This window comes from Silurus meridionalis, chromosome 10 (assembly GCF_014805685.1).
Source record: "Silurus meridionalis isolate SWU-2019-XX chromosome 10, ASM1480568v1, whole genome shotgun sequence".
NCBI lineage: Eukaryota > Metazoa > Chordata > Actinopteri > Siluriformes > Siluridae > Silurus > Silurus meridionalis.
The window spans coordinates 27,846,694-27,864,342 of NC_060893.1; the positions used below are offsets into that span (position 1 = coordinate 27,846,694).

Below are 17,649 nucleotides of genomic sequence, written 5' to 3' on the forward strand. Positions count from 1 at the left end.
AAATGAAGGGAAATGTCTGTATGTTAGCATGGATGCTAGCTAATAATAGTCAGTGCTGATAGCCGCTAGCTGATAGCGCGCATCCTCGCGGCTCTTTAAACGCGTTCGCTCCGGCCACAGAGCGCGTGCAGTGTTGTAAGGTGAGCTGCTGGGCATACAGCACCCGGACTGCTTATAAACTACTGAGAACTGCTTTTAATTATTTTATTTATTATAAGGCTGTATGCTATTTAATGTCGCTAGAACATCACTTCCGGTTAGCGTGCAGTGTTGTAAGGTGAGCTGTTGTACACACAGCACCCGGACTGCTTACAAACTACTCAGAACTGCTTTTAATTGTTATTATTTTGTTTATTATAAGGCTGTATGCTATTTAATGTCACTAGAACATCACTTCCGGTTAGCGCGTGCGACCGGAAACAGCTGAGTGCGTGCGGCGCGGGAGTTACATGGCTGAGTTTGGAGCGGTGGTGAGGGTCTGAGTGTGAGATAGAGATGATGGTACAGTGTGTAAACACTGCTGTATCACTGTGAGGGTGTAAATAACCCCTGATACTCTTCACTCATAACTCAGTAATACTGTAGTCAGAAGTAAAGCAGAATGAACACATCAGAAGTCTGATATCTTTGAGTGTCAGTGTGATGGAGAGTTTAAATCCCAGCTCTCCTCAGCATTGTCCCATGCTCTATCACTGGACATGTTTTACATAAACACCACTTATATTAACAATTTAAGGTTTTAGTTTAAATAAACACTCATTTCTGTGGGGAAGAACAGCATCATTTTAACATGGCTGAGATGAAGCGCAGAAGGAGAAAAGAACATCCAAAGCAGGAGACGGAGTATTACACATCTGCTGGGAAAGACAAACCTGGAAATATATAAATTCAGATAAAGGTAAGGGTCCATTCACACATGCCATCCTATGTTCCTTTTGACCTAGACTGCTTTCATTAACAGACAGGGCATTAGGATAAAACTGGTGTGAAGTTCACGACTGGATTAATATTTCATTTTTTCTTATTCAGGGTGTGGAGTATTCAGTTCAGTCCCTTTTGATGAGGGAGACCTCTTTAACCTCGCAACAGCAGACACTCTGGCAATCATCGAACACAGTAAACAGGTAATATATATTTTTTTTACAGTTGTGAAATTATATTGAGCTCTTATTATATCTTATAAATCTGTATGTAGTGTGTATGCCTGAGACCTGTTTCATTGTATATCAGGGCTTTAGTGATTTACATGTGTTTTGTGTTTATTGGCGTGTGTATGTAACAGACATGGTTTAGCAGTACACTGGGTATATGGGGACGTTGTTGTAATGTGATAGTCAATGTACATAAGCAGCTGTGTGTATAGTGTCTGACAGAAACCTGGTCTCGAGGGACTTCACTTTATAAAGTTATTGTATGAGCACCATATACTTTATTAAATTAATTTCTCTTAAATTTGCATCTTATAGATGTAGACTTACTGACTATTGTACTTCCTCATCCTCAGAGGTAAGGGTTTGTTACAGAAGCACCACATAGCAGATTTGTTGTACCTTGTAGTAATGTGATAGTCAATGTACATCAGCAGCTGTGTGTATAGTGTCTGACAGAAACCTGGTCTCGAGGGACTTCACTTTATAAAGTTATTGTATGAGCACCATTAACTTTATTAAATTAATTTCTCTTAAATTTGCATCTTATAGATGTAGACTTACTGACTATTGTACTTCCTTATCCCTCAGAGGTAAGGGTTTGTTACAGAAGCACCAAATAGCAGATGTGACCTGGGTGATTGTATATCATGAGAACAAAAGTGACCCAAATATTATAGTATAGTTAAGGCAGCAATGTTCTTGCTGGGTGTAAATAATATACCATATATACAGTGTGCTTTGCTAATGTACTGTATATACAGTGCACTTAAAATCACCCCAAAAGCCTGACATAGACCTTATAGAGTATCTGTAAAATGCAATAGTAAAGGAAGTGGCAGATTGTTGTTGCTCTAATAAAAATAAAAGGAATATTTGTTGATTCAATCTTGGTGGAAACTACTGGAATTTTCACAGAAACAGTTTTATGCATAGTCATTTGTAGAACTAGCAGTTCTGCAAAACCTAGTATGTCGGACTAAATACTAAGACCTTGTTTGCGATTGTTAATAATACAATTGCTGGTGATCCAAATGCTTTTTTTTTAAATATTTCTAAACATACCAATCTGTTTTAAATTAAATGTTTTGTGTAAAACTTAGTTTTATGTATCTTTTGAAATTAATGTCTTGGTTTGATATGGTTGCTAATGCAGTAAAATTAATTGCATTAAAATGTGACTTAAGTATCAAATACATTCTAGGGCTACTTAATGTTTATAACAAATGTGAGAAAGATTTCTTGTTTCTGTTTTTAGAATGTAGCTGAAAACATTAGAGGTTACTGCAGTAGATGAGTTGGAGGCTGCTGATCCAGGAGAAGAGTGAGAAAAGGTAATTTATAAAAATCATATTCTGATTATTTATTCCCAAAATGTTGCAGGTACTTTGCATTGTTTTAGTATGTTTTTATCAGTACGTATTGTCTCTCTTAGTCACTGGGAGAGATTGACTGGATGGGTGAACACTATCTGTGAACCATGTCTTGAGATCAAAATGACTGAGATTTTGTGTGCAGTTTTAGGTGCTGGGGTTAGGATTGAGTTAGTCTGTGTGTATGTAGTGTGTATGGCTGAGACCTGTTTTATGAGAACACTGTGTCTAATAAGGACATGCATAGACCATCATGTAAGAGTCCTCTACCAAAGGAGTATTAGTGTGTCCGTGTGTTTGACAAATACATGGTATATCAGGGCTTTAGTGATGTACATGTTTAGTGTTTATCTGAGTGTATATGGAACAGACATGGTTTAGCAGTACACTGGGTATATGGGGACGTTGTCAATGTACATAAGCAGCTGTGTGTATAGTGTCTGACAGAAACCTGGTCTCGAGGGACTTCACTTTATAAAGTTATTTTATGAGCACCATTAACTTTATTAAATTAATTTCTCTTAAATTTGCATCTTATAGATGTAGACTTACTGACTATTGTACTTCCTTATCCCTCAGAGGTAAGGGTTTGTTACAGAAGCGCCACATAGCAGATTTGTTATACCTTGTAGTAATGTGATAGTCAATGTACATCATCAGCTGTGTGTATAGTGTCTGACAGAAACCTGGTCTCGAGGGACTTCACTTTATAAAGTTATTGTATGAGCACCATAAACTTTATTAAATTAATTTCTTTTAAATTTGCATCTTATAGATGTAGACTTACTGACTATTGTACTTCCTTATCCCTCAGAGGTAAGGGTTTGTTACAGAAGCACCACATAGCAGATGTGACCTGGGTGATTGTATATCATGAGAACAAAAGTGACCCAAATAGATTATAGTTAATGCATCATGCGTATTATTATATTGCTGGGTGTCAATTATATGGGTGCAAATTAATAGAGAGCCAAAAGATTATGAAAAGTAAAAAAATATTTATATATTGTTAATTATGTCCAAATGATAGTCCAAATGTGTTAACCTGGTTAAGAAGATGCTACAGCCAGGCTTACATTGTCTGATTTTTGGAATAACTCCAATATTTTACTGCTGTCTGTACATCAGATAGTCAGTGGAATGCGTAAATTTGAAACGTTAGTGAAGCTAAATGTATGTTTAAAATCAAAAATGCTTTGAGAATCTAATTGGTTTGTGTCCAGCCTAAAGGGAGGTAATAGCCATTAAAATATCCCTGGACAGGTCCATATAAAAGCATTTAGTTTTGTCTATTTTAGATTACCATTGTAAAGGGCCAATCTAAGCCTAAGAAACAGGATTCAAAAGAACTTTGTGAAAAGACAAAAAAGTAAGGTTGCCTGATAGACATTATTTTTGTCATAAGAAATTCTGTTAAATAATTATAAACTGAGTATTTGTTTTGGTTATGTTTTTAAATATGTACTGAACAGTATCTTACAATAACAAAAACAGTTCTTGAACAAAAGAAAATATGACAAAGGTTTATATTGATAATTTGTATATCATATTACTGTTCAGTAGAATATACAAAAACCTTGCTATTTTATCACCTCAGCTTTGAAATTAAAGGTATGCATTTAAATTGTAAAATTGAGTCCTTGATATGTCCTGTGTAGAATTAGGCTAGTATTAAGGCATCAAGATAAATTGGTGAAAATCTTTAATGTTATGATTATTCAAATCGATGAGCTTTTAGTTACAAACGAAACATACAGTAGTATTAATTTTTGCATCTGCTTTTAAGATAAACTCAACATTGATGCTAGTGATGGAAGTGACTCTGAGAGTGGGGCTGATGCTGCAATTTGGATGCTTCCTGAAGACACCAGCACAGATCAGTAGGTTTTCTAACCTGTTCTAACCATGTTTAATATGCGCCATAATATGTCAGTCCACACTGCTAATGTACTCAATGATGATTTCTTTTTTACAGGGATGTGAAGCAATCGGACACCAGAAGAGGAAAATGGTTTATGCGTTGCATTTTTTAGGTTATGATTTTTCAGGACACTTTTTCAATATATTAATTAGCAATAAGAATTTATATTACAAAAGGTAACATTATTCACATTTATTTGCTATTTATAGTCCTAAACAAACCTCTGCCATCATACCTCTTTCACTTACTGTCTGTGGTTATGTTTGCATACACTCATTGATACAATTGAGTTCTTCGATGTCCCATCTACATTTATGGCAATAGCAAACTCCCATTCCCAGGCGACGTAGAAAAAGCTTTGGAGTTCCCATCAAGAAATGTACACACCAGGCATAACGTTATGATCTTATAACGTTATGACTAGTGATTGAATAACACTAGCTCTTTATTATGGCAGCTGATCGTGGGTGGGATTTATTAGGATTGTAATTAGCTTTACAATTTTCCTCATTTTAAATTGGTTTAAGTGTCTTTATGTAATTCATTTGTATATCTAGCTCTCTGCAAGCTTTATATAACACTGAGCATTTTGGAGATTTCACTATGCACTAAACATTCAAATATCTAAACATCTTGGTTATCAAATTTCATTTATAATGGGTTTTTGGTTAGTTTGTTTATGAATATTTTGCAGAGACTAAAAACTCTAAAAGAAGTCCCGAAAACTACAAGGAAAGGACTTGTTCTTTTAAGTCACTGATGTCTTGATAGTGCACCATGCTGTCAAGTCTGTGTTTGTGTGTGTCAGAGGGCCAATAAAACATGCCTGTCCCTTCAATACTGTGTGATGTCTTGTTTGTGTATTGTTAAAACCAATGTCCTGATAAAGCCCGTATGTCCTTACAAACACTATTTTTGTCAGAAGGCGGGACATTCCGAGCAGGTCCTCATATACAACCATAATGTCAGGTCTTTATATAAATTGTTTAAATTTGTGTAAAGTAATTCTGAAGTGAAATTTGTTTTCCTCAGAGCTGATTAGATTTTTTGACATTTGTGGCATCACTGTAGCACAAGGGGAAGGGTGGGTACCTTTAAACCATGGTACAACTTGTTTACCAGGCAAAGTCCACCTAATACATAAAACCAGTATGTGTGTGTGTGTGTGTGTGTGTGTGTGTGTGTGTGAGAGAGAGAGAGAGAGAGAGAGAGAGGGAGAGAGAGAGGTGTGTATTAGTGTTATGTGTGATATTTGTGAGGTTTGATTTAGGGTTGTGTATGAGAGGTGTGTGTGTGTGTGTGTGTGTGTGTGTGTGTGTGTGTGTGTGTGTGTGAGAGAGAGAGAGAGAGAGAGAGAGAGTGTGTATTAGTGTTATGTGTGGTATGTGTGAGGTTTGATTTAGGGTTGTGTATGAGGGGCGTGTGTGTGTGTGTGTGTGTGTGTGTGTGTGTGTGTGTGTGAGAGAGAGAGAGAGAGAGAGAGAGAGGTGTGTATTAGTGTTATGTGTGGTATTTGTGAGGTTTGATTTAGGGTTGTGTATGAGAGGTGTGTGTGTGTGTGTGTGTGTGTGTGTGAGAGAGAGAGAGAGAGAGAGAGAGAGAGAGAGAGAGCGTGAGAGAGGTGTGTATTAGTGTTATCTGTGTGGTATGTATGAGGTTTGATTTAGGGTTGTGTGTGAGGGTGTTTGTGTGTGTGTGTGTGTGTGTGTGTGTGTGTGTGTGTGTGTGTGTGTGTGTGTGAGTGAGAGAAAGAGAGAGAGAGAGAGAGAGAGAGAGAGAGAGAGAGAGTGTGTGTGTATTAGTGTTATGTGTGTGGTATGTGTGAGGTTGTGTGTGTGTGTATATGAGGTGTATTTATCAGGAGTACGTGTGAGGTATGTGTATTTGAGGTGTGTGTGTGATGAGGAGGGAACTAATGAAGTACAAATTCTTTGTTATTGTACTTTAGTAGATTTTTCTGGCATCAGTTTTTTACTTATTAATTATTTATTTTTTAGATTTTTTACTTTTACTTATTAAATTTTTACACAAATATCTGTACTTTCAACTTTTTACATTTTCACATTTACAAAATGCAAATTAATTTTAATTGCACTGGATTTATTAACACGTGGTAAACGCAGTGTTCATTTCTGTTCGACCATTAATAATAAAAATAAAATTAAATAAATATAGAAATATATGTAAGATATAAAAAATATATAAGCAAAGCATTAATTGATGGTGACAGTTGTGTCTATTCTTGATTCAGTAGAATTAATCAGAATGTTATAAAACCCACTCATAGTGGAGACCCACTCTTCATTTGTTATTAACATTTGGATTAAAAATAAAAAATAATTCATAATTCCACAGTCAATCAACGTTCTGTTACACTCTAGATGATGGAGCTCCACTTAAGACCAAAATGATCAGGCGGAAAAAATCAGCACAGTGGTATAATGATCATACACACACCTTAAAAACAGACCACTCGGAAATTAGAACGTAAATGACGTCAAACAAAATGAACAGTATTTCAAATAGCATGGAAGGAGAATCTCCTGAGTTCTAGAAAATCTCTTATCAGAATCAGAATCAGGTGTATTGGCCAAGTGTGTTGACACACACAAGGAATTTGGTTCCAGCTGTTTGTGACTCTCAAATACTATACATACAATACTATACAAGACAATACAGACAATACAGACAATATGAGACAGTATAGACAGTGTGGGTAATAAATAAAGCTATAGATCAGTAATGTATGCAACATATGCAGATAATGTGATGAGTGACAGTTCTGTGCAGTACTCATAGATATGAGCAGGGAATATAATTATGGTCAGTTGTTAGTGAGGGTGATTGCTTGGGAAAAGAAACTGTTCCTGCGTCTGGCAGTTTTAGTGAACAAAGTTCTGTAGGACCTGCCAGAAGCTGTTTTTTTGCTGTTTTAACTGTTTGCTGCAGTTTGTTTCTGTCCTGTTTTGTTGCTGCTCCAAACCAGATGGTGATTGATGAGCACAGGACAGATTCAATGACTGCAGTGTAGAACTGTATCAACAGCTCCTGTGGCAGACTGTACTTCCTTAACTGATGTAGAAACACATCCTTTTTCAGAATCGAGTTTATGTTGGACTCCCATTTCAGGTCTTGGGAAATGGTAGTGCTCATAAACTTGAAGTTCTCCACAGATGACACAGGGCTGTTGGATATTGTGAGGGGGAGTAGTGTTGAGATGCTTTGAGACAGGAGGGGGAGACACCGTCTGGGCCGGGAGCTGTCCTTGTCTTCTGTCTCTGAAAGAGCCGATATACATCCTTTTCACAAATTGTGAGCGCAACTTGAGTGCTGGGAGGAGTTGTAAGAGAGGTTCCCAGGTGTGATGCGGGCAGAAATTAAGCTGGGTTGGATAAGAGGTGAGATATTGTTCTCAAACCTGCAGTAGAAGGTGTTAAGGTCGTCAGCCAGGTCTTTGTTTGCTTCAGTGGGGAGGGGTGGTCTTCTGTAGTTTGTGATATTTTGCAGGCCTTTCCACACTGATGCAGGGTCGTTAGCTGAAAACCTGCTTTTCAGCTTTACAGAGTAGCTTCTTTTGGCTATTCTGATCTCTTTTGTCAGTTGGTTCCTGGCCTGCTTGTACAGGGCTTTGTCCTCCCCTCTGTAGGCATCTTCCTTGGCATGTCGAAGTTTTTTCAGTTTGGCTGTGAACCATGGTTTGTTGTTACTGAACTTGCAGAAGGTTTTGGTTGGCACACACATGTCTTCACAAAAACTGATGTAGGATGTCACAGTGTCAGTCAGCTCATCCAGGCTGTCAGTTCCAGCCTCAAAGACACTCCAATCAGTGCAGTCAAAGCAGTCTTGTAGTTCCTGCTTTGCCTCACTGGTCCATCTCTTCACTGTTTTGACTACAGGCTTAGCAGCTTAGTTTCTGCCTGTATGTTGGAATAAGATGAACCAAGCAGTGATCAGAGTTCCCTAAAGCTGCCCGGGGTACACATTTACTGAGGAACAACATTTATGAAATGTATCAGTCAGGATTTCGGCCTCATCATAGCACAGAGACGGCGCTAGTTAAGGTGGTAAATGACTGTTATTGGCCTCTGATCAGGGTTTTGTCTCTTTACTTGTTTTGCTCGACCTCACTGCAGCTTTTCACGCCATTGATCATAATCTCCTGCTTGCTGGACTTCAAAACGTTGTGGAATAAAGGGAACAGCTCTCTCCTGGCTCAGGTCTTATTTGACTGATCGCTATCAGTTTGTTGATGTAAATGGTGAGTTCTCCACTCTCTCTGAGGTAAAGTTTGGTGTTCCGCAAGGATCTGTCTTAGGCCCACTGCTTTTCTCTTTATATCTGCTGCCTCTGGGTGAAATTATACATAAACATGATAAAGGCTTCCATTGCTATGCTGATGATACACAGCTGTATAATTCAGCAAAGCCAGATGAAAGAGATCAGCTTAACGATGTTGAGGAGTGTGTAAATGACATTAGACAGTGGATGCTTGTTAACTTTCTTCTGCACAACTCAGATAAGACGGAAGTACTTTTACTAGGACCACATGCAGCTAGAAGTAAACTGATTTCGTAGTAACTTTGGATGGTGTTTCTGTTTTAGTGTGTACAGCAGTCAAAGACCTTGGTGTGATTATTGACCCTTTGAGGCTCACATGAATAATATCACCAGGATCTCCTTCTTTCACCTTAGAAATATTGCTAAAATTAGAAATATGATGTTGTTACAGGATGCAGAAAAACTAGTAGATGCTTTTGTAGCATCTAGATTAGACTACTGTAACGCTTTACTGTCTGGGTGTTGGAGTAAGTGCAGAAATAAGCTTCAGTTAGTTCAGAATGCAGCAGCAAGAGTCCTCACTAGATCTAGAAAATATGATCACATCAGCCCTGTTTTAATCATCTACACTGCTCCCAATTACATCTCACACTGATTATAAAATACTACTACTGAGGTATAAAGCACTTAACGCTCTCACGCCGCAGTATCTGAGTGAACTTCTGTACCAGGATGATCCTCCATGCCTACTTAGATCAAAAGGTGCAGGCTGTTTGTTGGTACCTCAAATAATGAAGACTCCAGCAGGGGGCAAATATTTCCCCAGGCAAATGTTTCCCCCAAAAACCCCACAGTTATGGAACAGCCTTCCAATCAGTGTTCGGGACTCAGACACAGTTTCAGTGTTCAAGTCGAGGCTGAAAACACATTTATTTAGTGGAGTCTTTAGTCAGTAGGTGTTTGTGAGGTAAAGGCACAGATCTGGAGGGAACATGAATATAGAGTGTTTGGTGAACTGGGATATTTGTATGCTGTCGTTCCCTCACATTCACATGTTCACTCAGGTTTGTTGACGGTGGTGTGGTGGGTCTCTTATTCCAGAGATCCTCATGTAGGTGTTACCTTCTGGTTCTCTCTTTTAGCTATGCTGCCATAGCAAGTCTTGCTGGAGTCCAAATAAGGACACATAATAATCCATATCCTTCTCTTCCTGTCACCCCTCTTCTCTCTCTCTCTCTCTCTCTCTCACTCTCTCTGTCTCGGTCAAGTTAAACATGCTCCTGAGGTTCCAGTGATCACTGTTCCTGCTCCTCTTCCCTCCGTGGATCTTCGCACTTCGTCCAGGCCTGCCTCTGGATAGTGTCCTCTTCGATTAGAGGCGACTCTGTGCAGCTGGAGATGTTTCTCATCTACGCCTTGGGTGGTTCCATGAAATTCCGGAGTAAGAACAGGAGCTTTGAGGATTTGGACTGTAGTTAATATCAACAGTCTGCTACACGGACTCAGGACTACAGTTGGCTCTGATCTCCATCACTGCACCTCAACATTGTTCACCACATAGGGGTCACCACAGCAAATCATCTGTCTCCATACCCCTCCATACATCTGCCTCTTTCACACCAACTACCTGCATGTCTTCCCTTACCACATCCATGAACTTCCTATTTGGCCTTTATTTTTTTCCTCCTTCCTGGTGTCTTCATTCTCAGCATTCTCCTACTGATAAACCCCATGTCCCTCCTCTGCACATGTCCAAATCATCCCAATTTCACCTCCCTCACCTTGTCGCCAAAACGTCCTACATGCGCTGTCCTGCTAATAAACTCATTTCTAATCCTGTCCATCGTCATCACTTCCAACAAACATCTCAACATCACCAGCTCCACCTCCTGTCTCTTAATCAATGCCACCGTCTCTAATCCATACAACATTTCAGGTCTCACCACAGTCCTATAAACTTTCCCTTTCACTCTCACAGATACTCTTCTATCACAAATCACTCCTGCTATCACTCTTCTCCACCCACTCCACCTTGCCTGCACATTTTTCTTCACTTCTCGAAGACACTCTTCATCATTTTACACTGTTGACCCCAGGTACCTGAACTCCTCCACCTTCTCCACCTCCGCACCCCTCCACTGCCCTCCCACTCATTTACACACATGTAGTTTGTCTTACTCCTATTGACTTTTATTCCCCTTCTCTCCAGCGTGTACCTCCACCTTTCCAGGCTCTTCCTCACCTGGTCCCTACTCTCACCACAAATCACAATATTATCCACAAACATCATAGTCCATGGAGACTCCTGTCTGACCTCATCTGTCAACCTGTCCATCACCACTGCAAACAGGAAAGGGCTCAGAGCTGATCCTTGATGCAGTCCAACCTCCACCTTGAACCAGTCTGTCTTTCCTACTGCACACTTTACTGCTGGCACACTGTCCTCATACATGTCCTGCACCACCCTCACGTACTTCTCTGACACACCAGACTTCCTCATACAATACCACAACTCCTCTCTCCACCCTGTCGTACGCTTTCTCTAAATCCACAAACACACAATGCAGCTCCTTCTGACCTTCTCTATACTTCTCCATTAACATTCTCAAAGCAAATAATGCATCTGTGGTGCTCTTCCTCAGCATGAAACCTTACTTTTGCTTACAGATGGTCACCTCTTCTCTCAGCCTGGCTTCCACTACTCTTTCCCATAACGTCATGGTGTGTGACTTTCCACTCTTCATCCTCTTAATCACTGCTCTCACTTCCTCCTTACTAATACTTTCCACTTCCTGCTTCACCATCTCCTCACCATCCAACCCTCTCTCTCTCATTTTCCTCGTTCATCAGCTGATCAAAATACTCCCTCCATCTTCTCAACACACTCTCCTCAGTAGTCAACACATTTCTATCTCCATCCTTTATTGCTCTAACTTGCAGAACATCGTTCCCAGCTCGGTTCTTCTGTCTGGCCAATTGGTATAAATCTTTTTCTCCTTCCTTAGTGTCCAACTTCTCCTACAGCTCCTCATATGCCCTTTCCTTGGCTTTCATCACATCCCTCTTTACCTGCTGCCACATCTCCTTGTACTCCTGCTTACTTTTCTCATCACTCTGTCGATCCCAATTTTGTTTCTCCAACCTCTTTTTCCTTCTGCTCTCCTGAACGTCCTCACTCCACCACCACGTCTCTTTGTCTACCTTTCTATTTCCAGATGTCACACCAAGTACCTTACTAGCTGTATTTCTTATCACTCCTGCAGTTGTTGTCCATTCATCCAGCACCTCTTCACCACCACCGAGCTCCTTTCTTACCTCTTCCCAAGAATCTCACACTACAGTCTTCCTCCTTCAGTTTCCACCATCTAATTCTTCTTTCAGTCCTCACTCTCCTACTCTTCTTGTTCACCTCCAAAACCATCCTACAGACCACCAACTGATGCTGTCTAGCTACACTGTCCCCTGCCAACACCTTACACTCTCCAATCTCCTTCAGGTTGCTTCTCCTGCAAAGAACATAGTCCACCTGTGTGCACCTTCCTCCACTCTTATACGTCACCCTATGATCCTCCTTCTTCTTAAAATACGTGTTCACCACTGCCATTTCCATCCATTTAGCAAAATCTACCACCATCTGCCCTTCCACATTCCTCTCCTTGAAACCATCCCTACCATCACCTCCTCATCACACTGTTCCCTTCACCTACATGTCCATTAAAGTATGCCCCAATCACCAATCGTTCATTCCTAGGTACACCTTCTACCATTTCATCTAACTCACTCCAGAATTTTTCCTTCTCCTCCATCACAAAACCCACTTGTGGAGCATAGGCACTGATGACATTTATCATCATCCCTTTAACTTCCAGCTTCCTGTTCATCACTCTATCAGAAACTCTTTTAACCTCCACTACACTTTTACTGTACTCTTCCTTCAGAATCCCCCCTACACCATTTCTCTTTCCATCCACACCATTATAGAACAGTTTGAACCCACCTCCAATGTTCCTGCTCTTACTCCCTTTCCACTTGCTCTCCTGAACACACAACATCTCTACCTTTCTCCTCTCCATCATATCAGCTCCCTCTCTCCCTTTACCAGTCATAGTACCAACATTTAAAGTACCAACCTGAACCTCCACTCTCCTCCACTTCTCCTTTCCCTGCTGTCTCTGTAGACGTCTTCCTCCTCTCCTTCTCCTCCTTCAGACAACAGTAGCCCAATTTCCACCGGTACCCTGTTGGTTAACGATACCTGTGGCAGTCGTTGTTAACCCGGGCCTTGACCAATCCAGAATGAAATTCTTATACGTGATCCGCATATTTGATTTGGCACGTTTTATTCTTGATCTTCTTCATAACACAAACCTCCACATTTATCTGGGTTCAGGACCGGCACTAAAAGTACACTGGCTTGTGCAACCATAATGGCTGGGTTAAAGCTGCTTTGAGACAATGTTCATTGTTATAAGCACAGTACAAATAAACATGAATTGAATTCAATTTTAATACCTGGGTGTTAATCTAAACAGCAAACTGGACTGGACAGATAATACTGAGGCAATTTATAAAAGAAGGACAGAGCAGACTCTTCCTGCTGAGGAGACAAAGATCTTTTGAAGTACATGGAAAGCTACTAAATACCTTTTTTGACTCTGTAGTGGCCTCAGCCATCTTCTATGGTGTGGTCTGCTGGGGCAGCAGCATCTCTACTGCAGACAGGAAGAGACTGGACAAGCTGATCAGGAAGTCCAGCTCAGTCTTGGGAATTCCCCTGGACACTGTAGAGGAGGTGAGAGAAGGAGGATGGTAACTGAACTATCATCATTACTCCCAGTGAACCAGTCACAATAATACTTTATGAGTGGTCTCTTTTTTTTCCCTTTGTATTTATACACTGTAATGTATATACTTGTGTTATGTCTCTACTTTGTATATATTTGCACTGCTGTAACACAGAAATTTCCCCACTGTGGGACGAATAAAGGTATATCTTATTTTATCTTATCTTGCACATACACCTATTACACACACACACACACACACACACACACACACACTTTCGTAGATTTAAATGGAGAGCTATCCAGGCTAATGCAAGTAAATTATGGCATGCCGCAAGGTTCAGTTCTAGGACCCCTGCTCTTCACACGGTGTCTGGGAGTTATTTTAGACAGCAACTTGTCTTTTAAATATCATATCAACCAAGTTACAAAAACAGCTTCTTTCACCTTAGAAATATTTCTAAGTTAAGAAACATGTTGTCTATATCCGATGCAGAGAAGCTTGTCCATGCGTTTATGACCTCCAGAATAGACTACTGTAATGCATTACTAGGTGGCTGTCCTGCGTCATTAATAAACAAGCTTCAGTTAGTCCAGAATGCAGCAGCCAGAGTTCTTACAAGGTCAAGAAAATATGATCACATAACCCCAATCCTATCGTCCCTACACTGGCTTCCTGTTAAGTTTCGAATAGACTACAAACTATTACTTCTCACTTATAAAGCACTAAATAGTTTGGCTCCCATGTATCTATCCAGTCTTTTAACTCGCTACAATCCGTCACGCTCCCTAAGATCTCAAAACTCTGGGCTTCTAGTAGTTCCTAGAATAGCAAAGTCCACTAAAGGTGGTAGAACATTCTCACATTTAGCTCCTAAACTCTGGAATAGTCTTCCTGACAGTGTTCGGGGCTCAGACACACTCACCCAGTTTAAGTGTAGAATAAAAACATATCTTTTTAGCAAAGCCTACACATAACACACATCACATCATAACCTTGTGCTCCAGAACATCTGATCACATGCACATTATCAACTTGTGCTGTTAATATCATGAACAGCAGCTACGCTAATTCCTCTCCACTGCTTCTTTTTCTCTCCCCATCCCGAGACATCCTGAGGTTTGGCCAGCTCCAGTCACCTCCCACCATCTTGATGATTACAGACCTCTGAGACATTATGTTGAAATTTTGGTAGTACACCTCAAACACACACACATACACCTTACACACACCCTTAATACACACAAACACACAACTCACACATACCCCTAATACACACACCACACATATACTCCTAATAAATACACCTCACACACCCCTCACAGACTCGCACACGAACACTTCTAATGCCAGAGTCATCCCCCACTCGCCCCGCTGTGAGGGCTCTAATGCCTAAGTTGTCCCCCACTCCCGCCCCTGTGAGGGCTCTAATGCCAGAGTCATCCCCCACTCGCCCCGCTGTGAGGGCTCTGATGCCGATCCAACCCCCACTCGCCCTGCTGTGTGGGCTCCCCCCAGCACCGCTGTGAGGGCTCTAATGCCCTATTCATCCCCCACTCGCCCTGCTGTGAGAAGAAATACAGCCAATGTGGAATTGTCAAATAAAGTAAATGAAAATGACAATGAAAGAAAAAATTTGCTGTAACGTTTAAATGATGACTTAAACAAAGAAAGTCACAGAAAACAATTTGAAAATGAAATTTTTTATTTATTTATTAATGTTTTATTCCTTTTGTGCTTATAAATCACATTCCTTTTCTGTTTAAGGCTGAATCTCCCCCTCAGCACAGCACTCACACTCCTGTCTAATTCATAAATCTATATTTTACTCATTCTTCCATCAGTTCTGCCAAAACCGTATAGAACATTGTCACTCATTAAAACAATGGAAAAACATGCCAAAAACAAAGGCTTTATTATGATGTTATTTGGATGTTGTGTCTTTAGATGTTTCTGGTCGAGGTCATTCATGCAAGAGATTTTATCTCAGTGAGTTTTCTCCTGGATAAATAAAGATTAATACACTTCTGTTTGGTGGATCTGTAACTGATATCTTACAGCAAGGCCCTTTAACACATTCTTCAAACATATCTACAGTATCTACTTTTTATCTACTCTTTGTGTGTAGACAGACACTAGCATGATTATTATAAAGTAAAATATTGAAAGAGTTTTATAGTCTTTGATTTAGACTTTTTATAAACTAGCATTTATATGTAAATACATTATTATATACTGTTTGTATGTAGCAGCATCAAACATACGTCGTGTCAAACGTCTCTGTGCAAGATTTGCCCAATTTCATGCAGAATTTCACGTTTGCTCTTTGTTCTAAATTGCTGTGCATAATAGAAAACCACATCAGCGATAATAAAGCACGTGGTCAGAATATCTCCAGTTACACCATTAGTCTTATTATTAGTCATTAGTCTAACCATAACCCTAACCCTAACTTTTTGATACCACCTCGTATGTATGTATAAACAAAGTAATTGGACAGTGAATAAATGGAAGAAACTGTGTCGAAATGTAACATTTGTGTCTCTAACAGAAGAAGACAGAGAACAGGAGAGATGTGATCAGACTCCCTCACCCCCACACTCACATCTGAAGTGTAATGGTTTTGGGTTGTTTTTGAGCAGGGAAGGTTCCAGAAAGTAAAAGGAATTCTGAACCAACATGTCTCCTATTCCTAATTCACTGCCATGCAGTTCCGTCTGGACTGTGGCTCATTAGAACCGACTTCACCGTTTAACAACAGAGCAAACAGTTGTCTGGAATCTATCTGTCAATCTATACTGGAATGACCTGACCAAATCCTATTAAAGTGTCCGGATGCTGAGAGTGTAAAGCTGTTCTTCATGCTAAGGGAGGATTTTTCACTGAAAATAAACCAGAACATCTGGACGTTCACAGATTTGTTTGTTCAAAGGAACCCTAGAGAGAGAGAGAGAGAGAGAGAGAGAGAGAGAGAGAGATGAAAACATGTAAAAACTATTGCAGTAAGATAAATACTGTAAGTATGTCTCAGTCCTCAGTGTGATCTTCTGTGATCACAACTCCCTGTTTGTCTCATTATATTTCTCATTTTTTACACTGTGGATATTAAAATGCAATGAAATGAACGTGAACCTCCTTAATGCTTCCTCTTAGAAGTCATGTGTTAAATACATTCATAAATTAAAATCAAATTATTCATTCAATGTGAAGGTTGACATGTAAACACATGGAGAAGATAAGATATGATGAAGTTGTTTAGAGGAGCAGAGAAGAACTTATCTTCAGGGTCAAGTTAGAATGGGATGCCTGGACACCTTTTATTTATTATTATCATATATTTTATTTCATATATTAGTTCCCAGTTGAAGGTTTTTATAACACTGCTATCTGTGAAGATTCTAGGGCTCCACATGCACCAAGGCTGAAAACAGTCAGGAACTGGCCCATGTCCATATTTAGAATTTACAAAACATTAAATAAAATATATCAACTTTAATTGAGATTTTTAATTATTATTCAACATGACATCATGTCTCTGTTTGTCTGTTCGCTGCTGGGACAAATACAAAAGCAGATACAGGTTTTGAAGAAGAATTGCCGATATTTGTCACATATACATCACAGCACAGTGAAATTCACTCTTTGCATATCCCAGTTTGCTACGAGGCTGGGGTCAGAGTGCAGGGTCGGCCATGATATGGCGCCCCTTGTGGCAGCTTGGCGATACCGGGGCTTGAACCCCTAACCTTCTGATCAGTAACCCAAAACCTTAACCAGTGAGCTACCACTCCCCTACCTGATAGAGATACAGATGCAGATGCAATGCTGAAGGCCACATTAATCCCCAGAACTGTCTTAGTTATAAAGGATGTACAAAAAAAAATAATAATCATATTCAATAAAATCATTAATAGTGTTTATTTCAGTTCCTTTAAACTGCAAGACTTTTCAGTATCTAAAGCACACTGCTGTCGTTTCTCCTCAGTGTTCTGTACACTATCATCTCATGATTACTGAGGACCGTATCGCAAAAGACAAACACACTATCAGTGTCCTGAGACGTGCAGAATAAACATCAATCCCTCTTCATATAAAAATCCCCAGAAGTTCCTGAGACACATTGAGGAGGAGGAGGAATGCAGCA

General features: G+C 39.9%; 1 pseudogene; it reads right to left on the reverse strand.

Moving 5' to 3' along the window:
* Positions 1-14,864, reverse strand: part of LOC124392074 — a 57,337-nt pseudogene extending 42,473 nt beyond the window's left edge.
* Between the last annotated feature and the right edge of the window lie 2,785 nt (positions 14,865-17,649).